Here is a 17,716-nt window from a genome sequence, read left to right as displayed (position 1 = left end):
CGGCAACTCAATCACAGAGCTGGGAAGAGAACCCAAGACTCCCAACTGTTTTGTATTGTAACTAGCAGACAGTTTTTCAACAAACACATTATTGGAGAGGTTAATAGCTTGCCTCTGCATGCCACGTTAGCAGCAGTATAGGGATCAATACCAGTCCCTTACTCTTACTCAGAAAATAAGGCCGCTTTAGCCTACTGACTTGTTTTCCATTATTTAAGTGTAAGACGATACAGGAAAAACTGAAGTTTGCTTGATGTTTAGACTAGCAAGGAGAAGAGAGTTCATCTCTGCTAACGCAGGACTTCTCTGCAAAAGAATTACCACTGCTTTCCAGTCTAGATGTCATCTCTGGTGGTATAACGCTTTCCACTGAGAGACTTCTCCCTGTCAGGATGTTTCCTGATATTCAGCCTCAATTTCTCATCTTAATTCCATTACTCCTATTTGGAACCCCCTTTTAAGACCTATACAATTTTAACTCCATGATGTTTATCACTTAGGTTTTTTTCTCCCTCTGTATCAACTGTTCCTCCCCCTTCATATGGCAAGTGTTTTTTACTGAAGTTCAAAGCTTGGACATATCTACCTTGACATTCTTCATTGAATAAAGCCCGAGTTCTGGAAGGCAACTTCAGCATCCCACCCTTTGCTTGTCAAACTCTTCCACTATTTGTATATTCTTCATTTTCTATGACCAACAGAGCTTTACCGAGGAAAGATGTTCTAGTTATTTTATCCTGTGCTCACTGCATTTAGGTGACGGTAATTTTACCCTGCAACTTCAACTCCTGTCCTCTGCCCATTAATCACAAACTAGCTCTTCGTATCATTTCCATCTGGGCTATGTACTTAGGAGAAAGCAAGACCACCCTCTGAGTTTTTAGAGTACACAGAATCCAAAATTCACAGATACAGTATTTCTGTGCAGTCTTTTCAGAGTTTCAAATTCTAATCCCCAAGCATCTCCAATTCAAGGTGATTATCCCAATTTCATAGGGACATTGAATAAGTTTGACTAACTGAGCGAATTCAGTGTAAGACAGGGAGAGGATCTTACCCTAACTTGTTGTTCAGCATCTGGTAAAGAACTTCCCACACATTTGAGATTTCTTAAAGTGCAGGAAGAAGAGCAAATGTCCATGAGTTAAAATTTGATTTCAAGCATCAGCTGCATTTTCTACATCATTAGTAGCACAAAACTGAATCAGGAGAAGCCTGTCCCATATTTAGTAACTCCAAGTAGTGTAAAGGCTACATGTTTTGAAGTTAGAAGGGAAAGAAATTATGCATTGGCATGAGAGGTTTGCTATCTTATGATGTATCACAAAATTCTTGACTTGTTGCATAAGAACTCTGAGTAAAATAAGTTCTTGTGATTATCTCATGGCGTCTTGTGACATATGACATGGTAACATAGAAACCAGTTCATGTTTTCATTGTACCTTTGTCTAAACTTGTATAAAATTCACCAGTTTGTAAGAACAGACTGGGAACTTGCATTTTTTAAAATCTAGTATGCTGGACTTGTTTTCCATGTCCAATGATCTTCTGTTCGAAAAGTAAAATAAGCTGGTTCAGTTAGTGGATGATGATTATTATTATTATTATTTATTTTTTCAAACTAGCAAAAGCTTTCTCTGCACACTTGTCAACCTGCTGAGGCCTAAACATGGAACAATGTGCAAGACACAAAAATTCAGGAAACTTAATACTGTTAGATTAATTCCTTTAGTGAAAACAAATTTCAGTTTCATTATTTGAAGCTATTTAACATTACATTTGCAGGGTGCTCTTTTGGGACTAAATTGAGTGTATTCCTTGAGATGAGGGACAGATAAATAGGAGACTCTGGATGCTTTTCCATTTGGATAAATGTATCATACTTTTAAAACAGGCTAGAATATTAAAATAAGCATCATAAAACCAAATAAATAGAAGTGCCTCTCAGATGTTCTTTGGGACACTGCCTAGCACATTCTGCAGTTATTTTCTCCTTCAAAGTATGCAACTACAACAAATTCCAGGCAGTGGAAAAAAAAGGCCTACTATTTGCTTAAGTTGTTCATTAGCCAGCTGTGATGATTGAAAGTATTCTAGCAAGTATCAACTGTGGTTGGGCTTCTGTGATAAATGAAAGGGGGGGAACCTCCCTTTTATGGACACCCACCCAGACAGTAGCTATAAAATCCCTCTTAGTAGCTGTTCTCTAATTACTCTACCTGTAAAAGGTTAAAAAGTCTCCCTGCTATGCACAGGCAAAAGGAAATGAGTGGGCTCCTGGCAAAAAGAGCCAATGGGAAGGCCAGAACTGAAAATTAAAAAAAGACGCCCCTTTTTGTTTGTCTGTCTGTCTCACTCTCCTGGGGAGAGGCGGACAGGGCAGCAGCTATGCTGTAAGAAGCTTAGTTCCTAGGTATGATACTGATGATTTTTTTCATACCTGGCCCATGTATTTAAACCCCCAGATATGTAAGTAGATCAGGAAATGTCTAGGAAGATGTGATTAGGTTTATCCCTTTTATTTCATTATGGCTTGTGGATTCCTCTGTGCTAACCCCAGGTGCTTTTGTTTTGCTTGTAACCTTTAAGCTGGACCTCAAGAAAGCTATTCTTGGTGTTTAATCCTTGTAGTTCCTCTTTTAAAATTTAGCAATAGCCTGAGTTCCCAGGTGTAAATTTTATTAATAAAAAAAAGAAAATACCCTTTTTAAGAACAGAATTGGATTTTTGTGTCTTAAGAGGTTTGTGCATATGTTGTTTAATTAGCCGGTGGTAACAGATGACTTCCTTTTTTTTCCCCTTAGTGCGCGCCTCCCCCCCCAGAGGGGGGGTGAAAGGGCTTGAGGGTACCCCACAGGAAGGAATTCCCAAGTGCACCTTCCTGGGCTCTCAAAGGGGTTCTGCACTTGGTGGTGGCAGCATCTACCAATCCAAGGTCAGAGAGAATCTGTAACCTTGGGAGTTTAATACAAGCCTGGAGTGGCCAATATTAATTTTTAGAATCCTTGCGGGCCCCAACCTTCTGCACTTGAAGTGCCAGAGTGGGGAATTAGACTTGACAGCTTCCATGATAACTTTGAACAAGCCAGGGATTGAAGTGTTAGTGGTTCTACTTTAACCTTCAAGGGTATTAACAATTTGACTGAATGTGTAGTTATTTGTACTCATTAGTACTTTTAACACTGTAAATTAAATCCATAATTACTAGGAGGAATTTAGTGAAGACTGAAATTCTGGTCCAATTCTTCCTCCCCTCTCCCTGGTATGCTGGTGTGAATCCAGAATGCTAAATTTACACTGGAGTAACAGAAGCATTTGGCCCCTTGACCCATTTCTAAGTATTCCAGAGTGGTCCTGTTAAGACACATTCCTGCCCCAAAGTTCATATCTACTCTTTTGCTCAGTCATGCAACCCTTACCCATGAATACCTTAATCTAACCCTGACTGGAATTAATCTACATAAGGCAAACCACATATACCCTCAATGGCTCTGTCTGCCACTTAGTGACAACAGGGTCCCACTTCCACTCAGTGATTGCATCAAGGACTCTGTGCCTCATACCTACCCCCTTAGGCAGAATGTGTCTATTTGGGAGGATGCGTGGGTGGGCGGGCCCTGCTGCATTCTCCTTCTCCTGCCACACAGTCCTTCACTGGGGTGATGTTAGCCCTTTGGAGTACAAGGGCAGGTAGGGATAAAGGGGGCAGGAACAAAACAAACAGGTTAGGTGTTTAACTATTGAATTAGGAAATTTACTTAAGGCAACTAGATTTTAACATGTTGGCCTCTGAATACTCTTCAAACTATTAGCCCTGAGGATATGTAAAGTTGTCAGGGAAATAAATACAATGTATTGATTACACATGTAAAGACATTTCCAAGAGACTGCAAGCTGGATTCTGTACTTGTATCAATAGTTCTCTGGTCAAAGAAGTGAGCTGCTATTGTTAGGTTTGTAGCAACTTGCTCATCACTTCTTTATAGAAAGTGTAGTTTCATGTTCTACAGAAATTTTGCAATTAGTCTCATTTGACAAATTAAAAATGTCCTTACCGCTAATAAGAATGGCCATACTGGGTCAGACAAATGGTTCATCTAAGCCAGCATCTTGTCTCTGACAGTAGCCAGTGCCAGATGCTTCAGAGGGAATGAACAGAAGAGGACAATTTTGAGGATCCCTCCTCTGTCACCAAGTCCCAGTTTCTGGCAGCCAGAGATTTTTGGGATACACGGAGCATGGGGACTTAAGTTGGCTGAACTATGTGGCTCGGGTGTGGATTTTCCACATCTGAGTGATGTAGCTGGGTTGATCTAATTTTCTAGTGTAGCCCAGCCCTGTATAGCCTCCACTCTGCTGGACTTCTGGCTGCACATCTACACTTACAAGGGTTTCTTGGGTTGGGGGTGGGGGTGGTTTTTTGTCTTTTTGTGGGGAGGGGATGTGATGTGTGTTCCCCACTCCCATACAAGGCCTGAGTAGGCCAAAAAAAACCCAATTAATCCTGACACAGGCTGCCACTGGAAGAGAGTCAGGGCTGATAAGATCTAACTCAGTATTTCCCAAACTTGGGACGCTTGTGTAGGGAAAGCCTCTGGTGGGCCGGGACGGTTTGTTTACCTGCCGCACGTCCGGCCTATCATGGCTCCCACTGGCCGCGGTTCACTGCTCCAGGCCAATGGGGGCTGCGGGAAGCAGCGCGGGCCGAGGGACATACTGGTCGCTGCTTCCTGCAGCTCCCATTGGCCTGGAGTGGTGAACCGTGGCCAGTGGGAGCTGCGATCGGCTGGACCTGCAGACGCATCAGGTAAACCAATCGGCTCGGCCCGCCAGGGGCTTTCCCTAAACAAGCAGCATCCCAAGTTTGGGAAACACTGATCTAACTGATGTTGAAGCCCCACTCAGCAGGGGAAGCCTAAGCAGTATAAAACCAGGAAGTAAAGTGCAAGAAGGAACACTCTAATCATAGTCTCACTAGACCAGTGGGGAGTTAATAACAGATGGGGGAGGGTCACTTAGTCTCTCCTCCTCCTTAGCCTGGAGAACTCCCTTGCAAAACTTCTCAGTTTTTGCTCCTGTTTACAAGCCAATGTAACACTCCCACTTCTATAATCTTCCTTATGCCTACTGGTTTCCCAGAGAATTGGACTTACTGGAGGACTTGGGAACAGTGAATGGTTTAAATGTGGTGCACATGCCAACCATATTTGGAACTAACTTTGTAACCCTGTGCATAAAACTGTCAAACACCCATGCAACCCTGTATCTTGACTGATTTGAAGTGATTCTGGTTTAGTGATTCCATCCACACAGCTGAAAGGGGGATCTGGATTTCATTCTTAGTCCGTTTCTCATTAAGGTGGGAGGGCTGAGGCAAGGGGAGAGGGTAGGCTGATAGTCTAAGGCAGCAGACTCAAAGGCTTTTCTTCTCCTGGTGGTCTGGCCTTGATATGGGTGTGTAGGCTCAATCCTTGCTTGTCTGGGTGCTCAGTGATAGGGGCCATGCAAGAAATTAACTAGGTGTAGTGCAAGCTTTTTACCACACAGTAGTGATCCCTTCAGCTTGTTAAACTACCATGGGAGATACTGAGTGCCATTTGTCTGCAGCTAGAAGTGTCATGGCAATGAATGGACCGTGATGTTAAAGTGCTAAAACAGGGCTAAAGTGAGGATGATCCTCGGGCAAGGTCTGTGCAGGAGATGAGTCCTGGAAGGAAGCATCTCCCCATGTGGTACTAAGTGGCATAAGTATGTAGGACAACTTATCCTATGCAGGCTCTATAAATCCAGGTCCTAAACTTACTGCTGCTCTTGAATCAGGGAGTGCTACAGCAGTGGGCACTCTGTCCTTGAGAGGACCCAGCACCTCTGATTGTTTTCACTAAGATTATGTCCACGCTTGGAGCAGATTCCCAGCTTTGCAGACCTACTCATGGTAGCTCTCATCAACCAAGCACACTCAAAAACAGTAGTGCAGCTGCAGTACCACGGGCAGCGGTGAATGGCAGCACAGGCTAGCCACCCTGAGTACAACTCCACCTGGACCTAGTCGGTGCGTACTTGTGGCAACTAGCCCATGCTACTCCAGCTACACTACTGTTTTTTAGTGAGCTAGCCTGATGATGAGCGCTAGCATGGGTGTGTCTATGCAAGCTGGGACTTACAGCCCTAGCTTCAAGTGTAGATGGCCCCAGGAGTCCCACTTGCTCAGAGGCTTCAGTTGGAGTACTGTGTCCAGTTTTAGTCCTTTCTATACACTGGTGACCACTACTGAAGGTTTGTGTTTGTCCAGAAGACCGTGCTTATGCTCCTTAAACAGAACAAACTAAAATCTCCCTCAGCAGTGAGTTGTTTGCAGATTTCTCCCTTTAAATCCGCCTGTAACTAGCTTTACTTACTCAGGGCTACAAGTTTAACCTTCTCATTAAACCTGAGTTTCCTATCTTCAAACTAAGGTGTGTGTGTGTGTGTGTGTGTGAGAGAGCTGGGGGCCAAGTAAGGTACTGAGAAGTCAGAGCTCAGTTAGATAGAGGTAAGAGGAAATCTAGGGAGGTTTCCTCTTAAGTGTTGGAGAAAGACGCTCCTGATTTAGAGCTTTCTTTTGGGTCAAGGAAGTTGTGGTGTGTGCATTGGCCCCCTGGCGCAGGACAGTCTCCGCTTTTCCGTTACAACAAAGCACATCAGAAGTTTGAACTACTTAGTTGAACAGAATATTCTACTGCTCCAGAGAGCTTTCATTTAAAGGGACATATTGAAAACTTAGTCTTTCTTCCCATAGTATCTCAAGAGCCTCTTGACATTTGAATAGTCTTATTACTGTAGTGCCTGGAAGCCCTAGTCATGGGCCTGGATCCCATAACTTTTTATCCTTTACTTCAGATATGTCCTCAAATCACTTGCCTGTGTGGTGTGTTTTTAGTATGCCAGTAGCATTCTGAGCCCTCCAATCAGAATCAGGGCCTTATTTGATCCTTATTGTCAAACAATATCTCATAGAGGAAAGGCCAATTCACTACAGGAAGATCTACACAAGCAAAATGAGCCAGGATATAACTCCAAATGGCTCATGCATCTCAAGTAATATCTGAAAAGGATCCTATGTTGGTCACTCCAAATGCTAAGCTACCTTGAATCTGTCAAGAATTTTACTGTACTAAAGATTGGTGTCTATCTGGCAAGGATATTAGTAGGTAGTTCATTATTTGTATGTATATTTGTAACAGTACATGCAAAGGAATGAAGCCTGAGGTCGGGAGAAGTTAGTGGTGGTAGGCCTGTTCCGGTGAGGTGCTTGCCCGTTAATTGCAGTGAGTATGGAAGATGACTCTTCCCTATGCAAGGAATCCCTTGTGACATGTAAGAGTCCTGTCTTTAAAAAAAAAAAAAAAAAAAAACTCTAGCCTCTTCATCAGAGAGTGTTGCTCAGCACAACCAATACTAGCACATGCTTCTTCTCTTTGTGTTCAAAATGGAGTCGCATGCCTTTTTGAAGAAGCTAATGGGAGCTAGCCTTAATAGGGCATAGCATATGGAGCAAGATCAGTTTGCATGATATTGCTCCAGATAGTCATACTTCAAGAGAGTTTCACAGTAGCATAAGAATTAGTGTATTGTACTGTAGTTCTCAGTTCCTTACATGGCCTGACTGGCACTGGCAAAAGTTACAATCTCCTGCAAAACACTGGTGACTTTTGCACTTTTAAGAGTGCCTGTGGAATGAGTTTAACTATAATGCTTCAAGCCAGAAAAGGACACATCAGTTCTGAGAGAGATTCTAGACTATTTCGGTGTGTACTGTGGTGCTTCCTGGGGGTTCCCAGGGTTGTGAGGCACCTTGCTATCACCTGCCCTTAGTGTGAGGAAGTCCTTGTCTGTGCCTGCCAGGGGTCAGCTTCCCAACTCCATTGGCAACACACGTATTGCCCCCCCTCCCCATAGGTTAGAGATAAGCACACTCTAACCCCTGAGCATCCCTGGAGTGTCCAACCCCTCTTCCACTGGACACTTGCAATATTCACATATTTGCTGCTACTAGGGTGACCAGATAGAAACTGTGAGAAATCAGGACACAGGGTGGGGAGTAATAGGAGCCCATATATAAAAAAAGCCCAAAATATCGGGACTGCCCCTATAAAATTGGGACGTCTGGTCACCCTAGCTGCTACTGAAGAAGCAGTACACCCCAGCTTGCAGTTTCACCTCAGATCACTACGCCACATAATGCAGAGTACTTATGTTTATAGTGAAAACAAGTAAGTTTGTTGAATAAAGTGTAGAGATTCAAGTAATCGCAAGTAGAAGTATCAAATGGTTACATATGAAATATCCATTCTAGAACCTAGATTGACTTAACTAGATACTTTTGTGTCTTACAGAACATTGCTTCCCCCAAAGTCCTTCCAGTGTGTTATAGTCAGGCTTGGCTGTGACCCTCTGTTCATAAGACAAACACACTATTAGCTTGTCTCCTTAGTGAAGGATCCAGGGTGTACCTCAGTAGTCAGACATACCCCCCCAACAATCCATTGTCTTTACTTGTACTCCTCCCTGCAGTTTTTTTTCCCCTGTAAATTTCCTCTTAAAGATTTCACAATCTCTTGATTAGCATTTGGCTCAGTATGCCAACAGGCATTCACTGTCAGACATACAATGTCCAATACATGCTACCGGACAGAGAGAGAGAAGTGTCCTGTCTGAGACATGTCGCTTCCTGGTTACCTGCCTTAACAATTTTCAGTACAGGCAGTCCTCGACTTTACGATGTTTGACTTACAATGAACGGCACTTACGACATTTCTGAATTGACACCCTGATTCAACTTAACAACAATTGGTTTTGACTTGGACACTCGGTCCCGCAATGGAGTGGTTTGTAGTTCCAAGTGAAGATGTTTTGACTTACAATGCAATTTTCAGGAACCAATTGTGTCATAAGTCCGAGGACTGCCTGTACGGACAACTCTTTTTAAATATTATCCATATACACATTTTGCAGTGATTATGATGAATAGTGGGCTACTGGCTTCTGTAAAATTCTATACATCCTCTGTGCCCTCTGCCAGTTGGCCCAAAGAGGTTCTTGGGTCACACATACATTGAAATCTCTTCATGATCAAATTGAGCAAAACTGATGTTTTAACTGTAATGAGATCCAAAATCACTACTACTACCCACCCCCCCAAAAAAAATTATTCAGTACACAAACAACCTATCTTGCAAGGACAGAACAAGTTCTACTAGGCACTTTAGTTCCATGGCAAGTCAGTCAGGTTATTCCAGCAGTTTACCCCCACATGCTTTAAAATCCTTCTCTTGTATTCCAGTGACCCACAGGCCTCTAAATTCCTTCCTATCTTTGGAAGAAACCACATATGTTATTCCTACTCCTTCAACCTACAGTCCCACTGATTACAATAAAGAGCAAACGAAGTATCTTAGAAATTCAATTTTGAACTATATAGCAGGGTGGCCAATATGAGGAGTGATACCTAAAACTGATCACTAACCCAAAACAACCATCTCAAAGAAACTGTAGAATTTCTTAGGTTTATATTTTTGGGGAGGGGTCTTCTCCATTTTTAAAGGAGCTCCAAAGATTCCCTTCCACATCTTGCACTTTGGTCACATGAAGAAATATGTGGGACTCTTTTTTTGGAATCTTCTGGCATAGTTGTCTTTCTAACATTGAGGAGCAAGAGACTTGAGGCTAGTTTTTACTGAAGTTGGAGCAGGGAAACTTGGGAGTAGCTGTAACTCCCCAAAAGCTCCAGAAAAGCCTTGTGAGTGCCAGTTCATGAAGAGAGTGAATGAATCCTTGCATGTCCTGCCCCACTCCTTCCCATCAGAGCTTGGCCACTTTTTTCGGTGTGACTGGCCCCTCTTCCAGAATCTCCCCAGTGCAAAGTGTCAGACTTTGTTCTGTCAGGCCCTCCAGCAGTATCTCTGCTGGCAGAAATCTGGAGTCAGTCTGGCCCAGTGAACTCTCCAAAATACTACTGAAAAGGCTGACCTTTTGTTGCCCTAATTCTAGACCTATTAGTATATTTGTAAGAGTACAGTTCAACAAATGACCTCTACTGAAAACAGACTGCCATTTATTCAAACTCTTATTCCAGATGCACTAGAACAGCCAGTACCACTTATGTGGTTCCACCTAATTAGCCAAAACAAAGGCAGAAATCTATCTTCCCAAATTAAGAAAATGCATTTAATTCAGTAGAAGAGAAAGCAGATATAATTGTTTTAACTTTGGCCAATGATATATAATACTGATAGCTACCTAATGCTTTATGCTCACGGTTATAAAATTTTCAAACTGTTTTGATTTTGGCTATAATCAGACACTAATTCTGGAGATAATAAGAATTTTTGCTCTCAGCTAATGTAAAGTTTACAACTAAACTGCCAAGAACAAGGGTGATAAATACATCTACTACCTGCAAAATAATCAGCCATAAACTGAAGATAGCAGATTCTTCAACTGCTAATATTTCATTCCATAGTGCTCCTGTCAGGGCCATGAGTTATTGTAGCATATGATTCGAATTAAAATTCAATTGAGAACAAGCAGCTTTATTCTTAGTGATTATTTCTCTCATCTTGATTTTGAACTGGTGCAATTGAAAGTGTCATGAGGACTGTTAATTGATTAAGTTAGGATGATACTGAATAAACTAGCCTACTTCCTTCACTACCTCCTCCCTGTACAACTGGGCACACTGTCAACCAAGATGCAACTGTTCAGATAGCACGTTGCTTTCCCTACTACTAGGTGGGACTACCTTTTTTCATCCTACAGACTGCAGTTCTGGATATATGCCTATCTCTTGTCTGTGGCAGGACACAGCAATACCACTGTACCCTCAGCTCAGCCTGTTGGATTTATTTTACTAGACAATATATTTATATATTCACTTAAGTGAAAACCTTTCTATTGTGTTTTAAGTTCAGTAGGACTTTTCCATGGGATAGACTTGTTAACTCTATCCATAATGTTGAATCATGGGTCTCTTAACTTTGTTCCTAGCCCACGATAGAGATATCCCTATTACAGCTGTCAGGCACTCTGGAAGCTTCCCCACATACAGATTCAGTGCTCCTCATTGGTGAGCTGCAATAGCATATACAGACATAGCTAGTTAAACTTGTGTGCCCTGTTCTCTATCTGTTACACAGTACCTAGGCACCCTAGTCATGGACTAGGACCCCATTGTTCTAGAACCTCCAAAGGAGCCACGTTTTCTCCCATTCCTACTCTTTTCTTTGACCAATACAGCTACAAATACAGTATTGTGTTCATTTAAAAACATGCATTTTTTCCATCACTTGAGTTACCAAAATGTAGACAAACTATGCCAGAATGAAATTACTTCATCAGTGGGAATTCCTTATTGTGATGTCTTAAATTTTCCTCTTTTCCTCCAAAGACCTTAATCTGATTCTACTGCAAAGTGCTGCATTTCCTTCCATTTTTTTTTTTTTTTTTTTTTTAAGTTTAGTGGTCTTACAGTGGTCTTTTTCATGATCTTTTAGTGGTCTTTTTCAAGCAAGGCAGTACAGGACACAGTAGCAATTGGAAAGACAGGTCCCATGCCAAATAACCATATTTCAGATCTTCTAACCCCAAAGTAACATCAGCTGCCAGCCTGTGCCACCATCTTTTCAATTAGATGGTGTCATGAAGATTACCAGTGAATTTAAAGCTGATATTTAACAACTAACAAGGTGCTGGGTACTATTTGAGGCACGAATGAAGACTTTATGCCAGCCTCAGTGTAAGTAACACAAACAATTTATCCAAGCTGACCAAATAGAGGTCCTCACTGGACACTGCAGTCTCCGTTTTAAGTGGATATGGAAACAGCACTGTTAGCTGTGGTGGACTGACACTGGTAAGTCTAGCAGAAGTGTTTCTTAAGGAGGGATTTGTTCATTCTGGTATCTATGCGTGCCTCATCACTCTAGTGTCTGAGCACCTTCCGTATCCTAACAGATGTGAGGGCAGACTCATGCCAGTTTTACACAGTAGGGACAACAAACAAAAGTATGGAAGCATGAGGGGATGGCTACAGAAGGAGCTATGAAGCAGGAGTCCCTGACACAGCAAGGGGGGAGTAAAAAGTGCAGTAAGTAAAGCTGATGTAGGCATACACAGCATTGTCAGTCTTTGGGCTGGGGCACCTTTCAATTAATGGAGCCAGCTGTGGTTTCAACAGTAGCAGTGATCTGACCAGCAGATGAGGAAGAGTTTAACGGCAGAGTTCTGGTCTACTGGCATTATCCAATTGCCCTCAGTGGTGACCCATGAGTGTCTGTAGAACCCCAGCCTCTTTCACCAAGGTTTTTCTGACCGCATAACAACATTACCAAACAGTAGATCTGTGAATCAATACTGCTTTATTGCCTATAATAAGTCTCTCCTAGGCCTGCAGAGGAAGGGTGTCACTAGCAGGGTTCTATCTACCAGCATTCTGCTGCTTCTGACTGAAATAATACTATCAGCCAGTGGTGCATCTCAAATGCTACAGACACATGACCTAGAAACTGATCATCCTCTAAAGGTACGTATGGCATGCTGATGCTTCACCTGGAGTATTTTAGGGGTTATTGTTCAGTTAGCACAGTGGCTGTCAACCCATAGTCTGTGGCCTCTGGGCTTCCACAGACTATGCCTAAGATTTCCAAAGGGGTCCATGCTGACGTTTGACATTTTTGAGGGGTCTGCAAATGAAAAAAGTTGAAAACCACTGAGTTAGCACAATAGTTCATAAGCACAACTTGGCATGCATCCAGCATTGTGCAATCATGAATCTTGAATTCCCCTTCAAGAATTTGGTATCCCAAACAGCAAAACAAGAATTAAGTGCACAAAGTGATGTAAAAGGCGTCAGCGACTCTTCATTCCAAGTTCTTCTCTAGTCTCAAATTTTTACCTTCCCCTGCACAAGGATGTCAGTTTTCGGATAACTTTATAATAGTGAATGTTTATGGGGATTTAAGATGTATCTGAAAGATACATATTGCTTCTGTTCCCATTTTGACTGGTGGGGAAACCTACAATTGTTGCATTCCTTTGGCATTTCATTTGGCATGAAAACATTGCATTTTTTAATGGCAATCAGAAAGCAAGTCCCAAGATAGCACACTAGAATCTGGTTTGCTCCCCCACTCAGATTCATGGATCTACTACACCATATATGTTTATGCCACATTTAATCTCTGAAGACATTTGTCATGTTAGACTGCTATTGGCCCAAGACAGTCCACAATGTCTTCCTTTTTCTAACTGCAGCACCTGCCTGGACACCAGAACATCTGACGCCAAAGCTGGAGGTCAGGCTGTTCCAGAAGATGCATTACAAATATTTTGTTTGGCAAACAAACAGAGCACTCATTAGGCAGATGATCAGTCCTATTCTGTATAGCTGTCCTACTAATGCGGGCTGATGAGTCTGAAAGTGAGTATAATATGCTGGTTTTCATTGTTGATGGAGATTGAAATTAAGGTTGTGGATTTTCAGTCCCATTTAGGAAGAAAGATCTGGCATGTATTTTTACAGCCATTCCCCAGAAGTATCTGGTATCCTCTGAAGTAATAGTCGTATCTACCTCAGATGCTTCAGAGAACCCAGGCTGCAAATAAATAGAATGCTCAGGCATCTTACAAAATGCAGGAGGCACTTCTTTCAAACCTGCATTCATGTAATATTTAAGAGCTGCACAATCACATTTTTGAGGGAAGTCTCTATACACCCTGTTAACAAGCAGTCACTGTCAGCTGCATATTAATGAATTCACCAACTTCAACACCTGGAAAGATACTGGAACCAATTATTAAACAATCTGTAAGAACAATGAAGTTACTAGGTGCACAACTGGTTGAAAGACCATACTCAAATAGTAACCATCAATGGTTTTCTGTTAAACTGAGAGGGTGTATCTAGTGGGGCCCCTCAGGGGATTAGTACTGGGTCTGGTACTAGTCAAAATTTTAATTAATGACTTGGACAATGGAGTGGAGAATATGTTTCTAAAAACTGCAGATGACACCAAGGTGGGAGGGGGTTGCAAGAACTTTGGAGCACAGGATTAGAATCAAAACAACTTTGACAAATTGGATAATTGGGTCTGAATTCAACAAGGTGAAATTCGAGAGACAAGTGCAAAGAAGGAAAAAGCAAATTCATAGCTATAAAATGGGGAATAACTGGAAAGGATCTCCAGGTAATGGTGGATCACAAATTAAATATGACCCAACAATATGATACAGTTGTGTGAAAGACTAATCTCATTCTGGGGTGTATTGTATGTAAGACACAATAGATAATTGTTCTTTACGCCACACTATGTAGACAAATTAGAGAGAGTCCAGAGGATAGCAACAAAAAATAAGATTTAGAAAAATCTTACCTATGAGGAAAGGTTAAAAAAACTGCACATGTTTAGTCTTGAGAAGTCTCAAGAGACTTGATAAGTCTTCAAATATGTTAAGGGCTGTTAAAGGGGCCAGTGATCAGTTCTCTAGTCCACTGAAAGCAGGAGAAGTAATAATGGGGTTAATGTGCAGCAAGGGAGATTTAGGTTAGATACTAGGATAAACTTTTAAACTCTAAAGATTATAAAGACTCTAGAATAGTCTTCCAAGGAAGGTTGTCAAATCCCCATCTTCGTAGACTTTTAAGAACAGGTTGGACAAATACATGTCAAGGATGGTTAAGGTCAGTGGCTCTCAACCTTTCCAGACTACTGGACCCCTTTCAGGGGTCTGATCTGTCTTGAGTACCCCCAAGTCTCACTTCACTTAAAAACTACTTGCTTACAAAATCAGACATAAAAATACAAAAGTGACTCAGCACAGTATTACAGAAAGATTGCTTACTTTCATTTTTACCATATAATTAGAAAATCAATTGGAATATAAATACTGTACTTACATTTCAGTGTATAGTGTATAGTATATAGAGCAGTACAAACAATTATAAACCAACTCCAGGACATAGCCCCAAAGATCAGAGCTGCCAGATCTCAACACTCTGCCAATGACACTGTGCCGAAACTGGAGTCCCCCCAGATGGCCCTGATTCTGACTGGCCACCAAGAAAAGTTCATCTGTTTTATGGGGAGTGGTGAGCACTGTATGTGTAGGATGTGCAGTCTGTTTTGGGTGATTGTTAATAAAGAGAGGTTATGTGGTTTTTACTGAATTCACTAGTGCTTTTTATATAGTCTATTGTAAAACTAGGCAAATATCTAGATGAGGTGATGTACCCCCTGGAAGACCTCTGTCTACCCCTAGGGGTACGCATACCACTGGTCTAGGTTTACTTGGTCAGTGCAGGTGAAAATTTCTTGTTGGCAGCATGAACAGAGAGTTAGTAGCTTCCTGAGTGTTATCTGGCTGAATTGGGGAGGGCTGTGGAACATTCTGAGCAGATATCTCCAAACAAGACAACCTCTAACATATAGTACAGAGGGTTATGAACAACATAAATTACTAAAGGCCCTTTGCCTGGATCTGACAATTAGTCCCTCTGAAGGAGAGAGGACAGCACATCTGGAAAGAGGCACCAGCATGCAGCTGTAGGAAGGCAGATGGCTTTTAAAAGCTAAAGTCTAGTTCAAGAGGAAAAAACATTTAACACCAGCAAGACTTTCATAAGCCAAAAATCTGTACCGAATTACACTTAAATATTTTGTGCTTCCACTAGGGGGGGCACAGTAGTCAAGATCAGCCCGAGGTCTTGCTGGAGTTTAGCAAACCCCGCAGTGAATCACATACAAAGAGACTATCCCAGAAAAAGTTTACAATTGTATTGTCCAGGCTTTAAGTTACTTGCAATAAAGTGAATTTCAAGTTTCTCCTGCCCTCCCTCTCCGCCCCCAAGTCCCTCCTGGATTTTGATAGGCTGAGCAATATCTTCCGATGAAGACTCTCTCAAGTTTATTTTTTTAAAAAGTCTAAAATTTCAAAAGCAAGATAGTTTGACAGAGAAATTAAAAGCTTTCCAAAGTGCTGCCCCATTCTCCGGGGAAGTGAATAGTTTTCAAGCACCCCCCAGGCAGTGTTTCACAGGAGAAGGGCAACACCTCTTTAAGTGCCAACTTTAGAAGGACCAGCTCAGCAGCCTAAATAAAAAGTACTTGTGGATGTGCCATTTCTAGAAATGTTTGTTCTAGACAAACCCCTGCTTTCTTGGTCTCTCCCTTTCTTTGCTGGAAAAGCAATTCCTCTCCCTCCAGCAGAGTAGAGATCCCTTTCCTCTCCCCCTCCACTAAATCCCATCTGGCAGCCAGCACTGCTTGCAAAACCTTTATCTCAAAATAAAATGCAATACCGCCACCAACCCCTCCCTCACTAACCAGCGAGGCTACTCACGGGCTGATTGTGGCCTCAGGAGTTGCCCAGATATCTGAGCAGGGAGACGGTGGCGAGCAAGGCAGATCCGAGGGGAAGATGCTGCAGGACTCTGGGTTGTTTTGAAGGTCTGACTCTGGCTCTCTCCAGCCCTCCCTCCCTGGATGAATGATGTCAGAAGCAAACTGGGTGTGGAAAGAAAATAATTTTCAAAGGAGGCTCTCAACTGCCTGGAAATGCAAGGGGGGGGGAACTTGGAACAAACTTTTCCCGCCTGTTTCAATCTCCAAACACATACAGTTAGGTCTGGGTTGGCTTCCAGACTCTTTGTACTGGGGGTCACAGACAGCTCCTGAGGACCAGATTTTCTAATTTCAGTCTTCCCTGAGACTTGAAGGATTTCCCCCCCCCCCCTCCCCCCCCCCCCTTCCCCCCCCCAAAAACGTGTGTTTTCCAGAGGGACAAGAAAGATAGGATGCTCCAATAATCACCCATGAGATTAGGGAGACCATGCACACGGGCCTAGGTTTCCCTTTAAAAAAAGCTGTGGGATTTGCAGATAAACTGCAGAAACAAATAGTAATTTAACAGAGAGGTTCTCAACCCAGGGCATGCATACCCCTGCGGATACCCAGAGGTCTTCAAAGGGGTACATCAGCTCATTTAGATATTTGCCTAGTTTTACAACAGGCTACATAAAAGCACTAGGAAGTCAGTGCAAGCTTAAATTTCATACAATGACTTGTTTATACTGCTCTGTATACTATACACTGAAATGTAAGTATTTATATTCCAATCAATTTATTTATAGTTACATGGTAAAAACACTTACTCTTTTTCAGTAAGTGTGCTGTGACACTCGTATTTTTGTCTGATTTTTGTAAGCAAGTAGCTCTTAAGTGAGGTGAAACTTTGGAGGTACACAAGACAAATCAGACTCCTGAAAGGGGTACAGTATTCTGGAAAGGTTGAGAAGCACTGATGGACCAAACTGAGGCCCAGGGCTGGATCAAGGCCACACAGAGACGCCTGGGGCCCTGCACCGTAGCACTAGCTCTACTGGGATGGAAGTAGTGGTAGGGTCCACTCATGCACGTAGGATTCAACCACTGTGCAGACTGACACTACTCTTTGCATGCGGTGTAGTTATAGTCGTGCCCATCCCCGGAAATTAGTGAGACAAGGGGGGTGAGGTTTAGGGACCCACTTCTGTTAGTGAGACAGACAAGCTTTCAAGCCACACAGAGCTTTTCTTCAGGTCACGGAGGGGCTGCTAGCCTCACAGCAAAATGCATGCTGGAGCAGATTGTTTAGCATGTTAAACGCTAAAAATCATGGCTGAACAGACACTGGATTTATGGAT

The 17,716-nt window shown here is 42.4% G+C and overlaps 1 protein-coding gene across 2 annotated transcripts in view; it reads right to left on the bottom strand.

Annotated features, from left to right (window-relative positions):
- Nucleotides 1-16,528, bottom strand: part of EMP2 (epithelial membrane protein 2) — a 41,242-nt gene extending 24,714 nt beyond the window's left edge. Inside the window, exon 1 of one of the 2 annotated variants that reach the window (XM_034784787.1) lies at nt 16,375-16,528. The gene's annotated coding sequence lies outside the window, so the exon portion shown is untranslated. The remainder of the gene's footprint in view (nt 1-16,374) is intronic. The other variant, XM_034784784.1, reaches the window with a different exon arrangement.
- Between the last annotated feature and the right edge of the window lie 1,188 nt (nt 16,529-17,716).

The sequence above is a fragment of the Trachemys scripta genome, chromosome 10 (genome assembly GCF_013100865.1).
Source record: "Trachemys scripta elegans isolate TJP31775 chromosome 10, CAS_Tse_1.0, whole genome shotgun sequence".
Lineage (NCBI taxonomy): Eukaryota > Metazoa > Chordata > Testudines > Emydidae > Trachemys > Trachemys scripta.
Note: the sequence above shows the minus strand (reverse complement) of the source record. Positions and strands in the feature narration are given on the sequence as shown.